This window comes from Schistocerca nitens, chromosome 7 (genome assembly GCF_023898315.1).
Source record: "Schistocerca nitens isolate TAMUIC-IGC-003100 chromosome 7, iqSchNite1.1, whole genome shotgun sequence".
Taxonomy (NCBI): Eukaryota; Metazoa; Arthropoda; class Insecta; order Orthoptera; family Acrididae; genus Schistocerca; species Schistocerca nitens.
Window position 1 is genome coordinate 70271500 of NC_064620.1, and position 7739 is coordinate 70279238.

Consider the following 7739-nt stretch of genomic DNA (forward strand, 5'->3'; position numbering starts at 1 on the left):
GACGGGTCAGGCAACTTTAAGATAGCAGCACGAATACGAGAATCTGCAATGTTTTGAGTAATAGCGTCTCCTAACATGACATCACTGTAGGAAGCTCCACACACACAATTAAATCGGCACTGACGGGTGAGGCCCCGTAAATCTGTTAACCACTGTTTATTAGATTGATGTGGCAGTTTCTTTAATCTGAAGAACTTGAATCTGGCTGCTGCCACATGAACTCGCGACTCGAAATACTCAGCAAGCTTGTTAACAACAACGTCATAGTCTAAAGCTTCTGGCTTGGATTCCGGGAACAACTTACAAAGTAGTCGATAGACTTCCACGCCTGCAGTGGAAATTAAATAAAGCTGCCGCTCAGTACCCGTGATTTTGTAGACTGTCATGTGCGCCTGCAACTGCGCGAAATATTCTCGCCATTCTTCTCTTGACGCATCAAAAGCACGGAAAGGCGGTGCTGCCTGTGCTTGTTCCTTTTGTGTTGGAGGATTAGCCGCTTGTTTGGCGATTGCTTCCACCAGACTTTGTATTTGCTGACTCTGTAACAAGATCAACTGTTGTAATTCGGCAGACATAGTGAACACAAATTAAACCAGCCCCCAAAATTTTATCGCTATAATTAGTATAACCAGAAACAAGTTGAACCAGCCCTGCACACGAGTTGGGAAGCCCTCGTCGCCAGTTTTGTGGCGGCGTTCGTAGCGACAAACAATTCGCTGTAGAAACGGCTTACGAAGTCACCACCACACTTTTAATAGCGGGCCGACCGGTCCGCTGGAACAGTGAACAGAAAGATGAAAACCCAAACACTCTGATTAAATAAATATTAACGAAGATACAGAATCACAGTAGTGAACTCCGTGTCTACAGAGATCTGTCTAGTTCGAGTCGGAGCGGCTAGGTCAGCGTCGGCTGACGACAAACAACAACTCTGCTGCGATGAACACACACCTGACTAGCAAGTACACAATTCGGTGGCGAGTATACAACTGAGCGGCGAGTACAAAACTGTCCTAGCGCTCGCGACTCCAGCGCTTAAGAAACCAGAAGCCAGCGGTGGCGCGCGCAGACTTGCGGCGATTTCCTGTCTCGCTGGCGCTGCTTATGCGGACGGCGTCCGGACTTCGATGCTGCCAACCTTTTGGCAGCGGGCTCGGGTGGCATTACTGGCTAGGATATAACAGATCCGACCATCATGATTCTGTAAACAGAACCTGGGTTCCTCCAAAATAATGACGTTTTGCCAATTCGTGCACCCAGCGTCGTCGTTGAGTACACCATCGCAGGCGCTCCTGTCTGTGATGCAGCCTCAAGGGTAACCACAGCCATGGTCTCCGAGGTGATAGTCCATGCTGCTGCAGACGTCGTCGAACTGTTCGTGCAGATGGTTGTTGTCTTGCAAACGTCCCCATCTGTTGACTCAGGGATCGAGACGTGGCTGGACGATCCGTTACAGCCATGCGGATAAGATGCCTGTCATCTCGACTGCTAGTGGTACGAGGCCGTTGGGATCCAGCAGGGCGTTCCGTATTATCTTCCCGAGCCCACCGATTCCATATTCTGCTAACAGTCACTGGATCTCGACCAACGCGAGCAGCAATGTCGCGATACTACACACCGCAATCGCGACAGGTTACAATCCGACCTTTATCAAAGTCGGAAACCTGATTGTATGCATTTCCCCTCCTTACACGAGGCATCACAACAACGTTTCCACTAGGCAACGCCGGTCAACTGCTGTTTGTGTATGAGAAATCGGTTGGAAACTTTCCTCATGTCAGCATGTTGTAGGTGTCGCCACCGGCGCCAACCTTGTGTGAAAGCTGTGAAAAGCTAATCATTTGCATATCACAGCATCCTCTTCCTGTCGATTAAATTTCGAGTGTGTAGCACGTCATCTTCGTGGTGTAGCAATTTTAATGGCGAGTAGTGTATGTTCTGGCGTAACGACAAGCGCCAGAACGAAGAGGAAGAACGCAAGACCAGAGGAGGCGGTGAGGCGACGTTAGCCAACAGCCCGCTACAAGGGCCGCGCCACGACAGGAGCGACCTCTACAAGAAGGTAATATAAGCGCTGCTCCTGCCATCCTCGGTGGCTCAGTTCCTGGTCAGTATTGGGACAGTATTCGCAGAGTATCAGCGAGGCCTAGCAGATAGTGCTACGAAAGAAGTTATTAGTGATCCACAAACCGTGTGACAAACTTGCATATAATTTGCATATAGCAAAGGACTCGGAATTATTTGGATGTCGCCCATGTTTGCGACCACTTGTTATAAATACAAGTTAAGTATTGTCACTCTTCTTATTTGTAATAAAAACTATTATAGTTATTTGCCTGAATTGTTGTATCGCATTCCGAGAACGCAGCATCCGTTAAGCACCCTATAAGAGACGAGTGGGCAGGATCCCACAGATTAAAAGCAAAATAGTAGCCTTATAATTGCTTAAATGTCCTGTTAGTTCCAAACTTAATGTGTCACGCCTTACTCACATCTCGACTTGCCCAAAATCCATTAATTTTACTACCGTCGTCTTTACGGGATATTATAGTGGGAGTTCTCTAGTTTCATGTTGGGCATAAGCTCTCGTAAGTTTTGAGGAAATGCTGTCTGCGATGTAAAACGTGCAATTCTCTTTGTATAGTGAATCTCCTGTGGAGTACTCAGTGTTGCAGGGAATGCCCGCTTTGCCTGAGCAAATACGGGTCAAGTAGTAATCATTTTTAATTTTTTCCGTTCCTTCAGTTAACGGAACTTGCTAAGGGTTCTAAACCGCCAAACATTATTCAAGGATGGTTCGTATGAGTATTCTGGAAGCCGTTCAGTTACACTTCCCAAGAAGTTCAAATGGCTCTGAGCACTATGCGACTTAACTTCTGTGGTCATCAGTCGCCTAGAACTTAGAACTAATTAAACCTAACTAACCTAAGGACATCACACACATCCATGCCCGAGGCAGGATTCGAACCTGCGACCGTAGCAGTCCCGCGGTTCCGGACTGAGCGCCTAGAACCGCTAGACCACCGCGGCCGGCTCCCAAGAAGTCTTCCGACAAAGTCTCTGTCTTCGGTACCTACCTTCCACTTGATTTATGTGATGGATATAATTAAATTTCCGCTAATTGAGATGGCACCCACGAAAACAGAATGATCTTAGGACAATGAAGATTTGTGGAAACATTTTTAAGGACAGGCGGAAGAGAAATATCATCTACACCTGCATGGATACCATGCACATCACGTTCAAGTGCCTGGCAGAGGGTTCATCGAACCACCTTCACAATTCTCTATTATTCCAATCTCGTACAGCGCCCGGAAGGAACGAACACCTATATCTTCCGATACGATCTCTGATTTCCCTTATTCTATCGTGGCGATCGTTTCGCCCTATGTAGGTCGGTGTCAAAAAAATATTTTCGAATTTGGAGGAGAAAGTTGGTGATTGGAATTTCATGAAAAGATTCCATCGCAACGAAAAACGCCTTTCTGTTAATGATGTTGAGACCAAACCCTGTATTATTTCAGTGACACCCTCTTCCCTGTTTCGCGATAATACAAAACGTGTTGCCCATCTTTGAACTTATTAGATGTACCCCGTCAGTCCATTCTGATAAGGATTCCACACCTCGCAGCAGTATTCTAAAAGAGGACGGACAAGCGTAGTGTAGGCAGTCTCCTTAGTAGATTTGTTACGTTTTCTAGGTGTCCTGCCAATAAAAAGCAGTTTTACCCATAACATTTTATATGTGTTCTTTCCAATTTAAGTTGTTTGTAATTGTAATTCCTAGGTATTTAGTTGGATTTACGACCTTTAGATTTGTCTGATTTATCGTGTAACCGAAGTTTAACAATTCCCTTTTAGCACTCACGTGGAAGACCTCACACGTTTCATTATTTGGGGTCAACTGCCAATTTTCACACAATTCAGATATCTTTTCTAAATCGTTTTGCAATTTGTTTTGATCTTCTGGTGACTTTATGAGCCGCTAAGCGACAGCGTCAGCTGCAAACAACCTAAGACGGCTTCTCAGATTGTCTCTCAAATCGTATATATATATATTGAAACGTCCCCTTAGAACAATTTATACACAACTGTGCTTAACCTGACGCACAATATTTTTGTTAGCGCAACGCAATCTGACTTTCAAAAAAATCCCTACAAAAGAATGGCCCTGACTAACATTAAACTATACCTTTCACAAATCACTTACCTCACAAAAATCTTCGCTGCTCAAGCTACTGCAATACAGCGAGCGCCACTACTGCCAGCTAAATAAAAGATTCAAACTATGGAAGGCACTAACTACTGATAGGGATAGTTAGCAAATGAAAGATACTAATAGAGAACAAACAATGTATTTACCTTGATATCATCATATATATAGCAGTTCATGACAAATTACAAAACTCCGCCATCTCTCTCCCCACATCCACCACTGCTGGCGGCTCACCTCTAACTGCGCAACGCTACGCGCTGTTAACAGCCAGCTGCCTAACACTACAATGGTTGAGTATTACAACAATGCAAAGCAGCCACAGACTGCACACAGCACAGCCAGTGATTTTTTTATACAGAGGTGGCGTTACCAATAAAAAAACCTAAACAGCCTACTTACATAGCCCCTATGCTCCCCACAAAAAATTTTACAAATGGTTTTGAGCACTGGGCAATACATATTTGTTAAAATTTTTCATAATCGTAATTACAATAACAAAGAAATTAAATGCACACACTTATTGATACAATGTTGGTCAAAAGCTCAAAGTTTCTCACAGTCCATAAAGACAGTCCTGATCATTCATCACATTGCAGTGTTTTTCTCAAAGTCTAAGCAGTAAAAGAAAATGCACACGGAAGTAGTGGATTTCTATGCAGTCTTGAAGAAGTAGCGTTGTCCTTCCAACGGAAAGACAGTGCTGACTCTCGACATGCAGACAGGTAATGGGCCACAACAGAGCAAACCCACCGGAGTCAATTGAAGTTTTGAAGAATATCGTTTGGTAGGTCATCACAGAGCAGACCCACTGTAGTCCTGGTAGAGATTACGGTATTGGTGGGCCACCAGAGGTGCAGAACCACTGCAGTCCTTGTAGAAATAATGGTACTGGTGAGTCAGCAAAGGTGTAGACCCACTGTAGTCCTAGTAGAAATAATGGTATTGGTGGGCCATCAAAGATGCAGACCCACTGTAGTCCTTGTAGAGATAATGGTACTGGTGAGTCATCAAAGATGCAGACCCACTGTAGTCCTTGTAGAGATGGCAAGCAGCCATCTGTTGTGACTGTGCAGGTGCACAATCACCATTGAAGAGTCTTGCGGATAATTTAGCAAGTCCATAACCACCACTTGTGCACTCACAAAGTTTTTGGAATTGTCCTTAGAACCAGCAATGCTGTCATCCAGTCCCTTGCTGAATTATTAACACACGTGCAAACACTAACAGTCCCTACTTCTCACATATTGTCCATATACTATGACCAACAGAAACATGTGCAGTGAAATGTAACTTACAAGTTACTTAATTTGATGAACTGCTGTCAATTACAATTTTATAACATAAGAATACAATTACAAAGGTACAAAATACATCATTAAAGAACATAACAATACAGAGAACATTTGTAATAATACAGGCTTTACAAAAGAATCGAAACAACATATACAACAGTGTTACAGGAATTATGACATAAGTAAATACATAAAAGATCAGAATAACTTTTGAAACATCAACTTTACACATGAGCATTAAAACAAAACAGAATAAATAATATTTAAGCATATTTACAAGTTAAATAACATACTATTAATACCAATTATATTTGAGGATAACAGTATTCCTCATCATAGTGAATAGTATTAGAAGAGAAAAAATTCTATGAAACTACACAGAGTAGATTTTCAATGTATTTCTTCCAATTCATCACAACTTGTTCTCTTATATAGTCTACCCCCTCTTAAGCTAACTTAAATCTACTGAGCTCAGATATATATACCAAGGGACGAGGCAATGCAGCATCACATAAAACAATTAATATAAACAGCAATGAAAAAAAACGCAGATTTGCGAAGCAAGCAGCATTAATAAATTAGCAATGCAATTGTAATATTACAGCTAATCTAAGGCAATGTGCAGCAAACAATAAAAATAAATCATTAGTAAAACTGGCTTAACAGAATAATACAAAGTCAAATTCAATAACACTATGCCTGGCAAACAGCAGCAACTTATACCTAAACATGACATAGCTCAAGCAGAAAAAATATTACACTAAAGATAACAATGCAGGTAAGGAAAATGTATAATCACATCTTAATGTCTAAGTAATTAAAGTGGTGCACCACAAAAACTAATTCTACAAAAAATTACTCAGTAGTTGAAAAGAAAATTCCGTATGCAATTCCTGTGAAGGGAAATATCTTTTTATACGCCTTCGTTTTTTTGAATAGATCATAAAATTATTTACTGGATCTGTAGGCATAAAATATTTGTATTAGTACATCTATAAAATTTTATTTTAACCAATGCTGCAGTGCAGCTAGAAACTAGATATCAAATGAAATAAGCAACTATGTACAAAGCAAAGCATAAGAACATTGTTCAATAGCCATGTGGCATTTCATAAGTAGTAAAAAAATATCTCATCTAGAAAGACAGTAGTCATAATCAGGTGTGTAGACAAACTATTTCTTGTCATTTCATTAGGCATTTCAGTAAATATCAGAAAGTACGATATGTTTCCAAGTAATGAGTGTGTCGCATTTGCGATGCTTTCTACAAAGGAACGTCAATAGCGAAGATAATGGCCCCCCTTTTTTTTCTCTACCTGTGACGCTGGAAGGCACACGCTAATGGCTTTTTTTTTTTCGGGCGGCTGTCGCCCAGCTGCGTGCCCACGACGCATTACGTGCAGGTGGTCACTTAACTTTCTTATCGAAATATTTACGACAGCAGTTTCCGCTACAGTGACAGTCTCACACAAAAATATTTCACAGGTCAAGAATTAGCGTTGCAAATCTGTAGAAACAAAATCTTATTGATATAACAGTGTCCAAAAAAATTTTCGTCGGCATTGTGATACATTCATGCATTTACACACATTTCATAACTCTTAAAGTACGATTCTTGGTTTCCAACATCCTTTTTCACAAGTCAAGCGTCCCTAACCGCTACTCATTACTCCTTACCTTATTACACATATACAAATTCGTCGACGCTTCTTCAATATTTCCTGATAATAAATACGTAGCATAATCAAATAACTCATATAGCATCAGCTTATTGATCATAAACATACCGCAACAGCATATTACACATAGTCATCGTAATAATAACATCATAACACCTCAGTCAATTCTCAAAATCGTCGTAGCTTTCTCTAATAATTTCAAAACCTAAAAAAAATTCTCTGCTCATCTCAGTAGTGTCATTTACCTCAAACATACTTTAAAAATCATGCTCCCTTACCAAATACATCATTCAAAGCTCTCATAGTATCACAATGGTTCCAGAAAAATATGAGCATTTCACAAAGTACAGACAAAATGCAATTTCGTAAGTGTGAAGTTATCCAATGGCATAATTACGTAAACATCTGTCACTGAGGTAGTAAAAAATGTTTGTTTCTTTGTTAAATAATCAGATAGCTGTGTAATTTATGTGTTAGAGAAATATGGTACCGATGTGTAAAGTTGTATAAGCAAATACCATATTAGCTAGGGCCCCTTGTGCTTGCCAAACA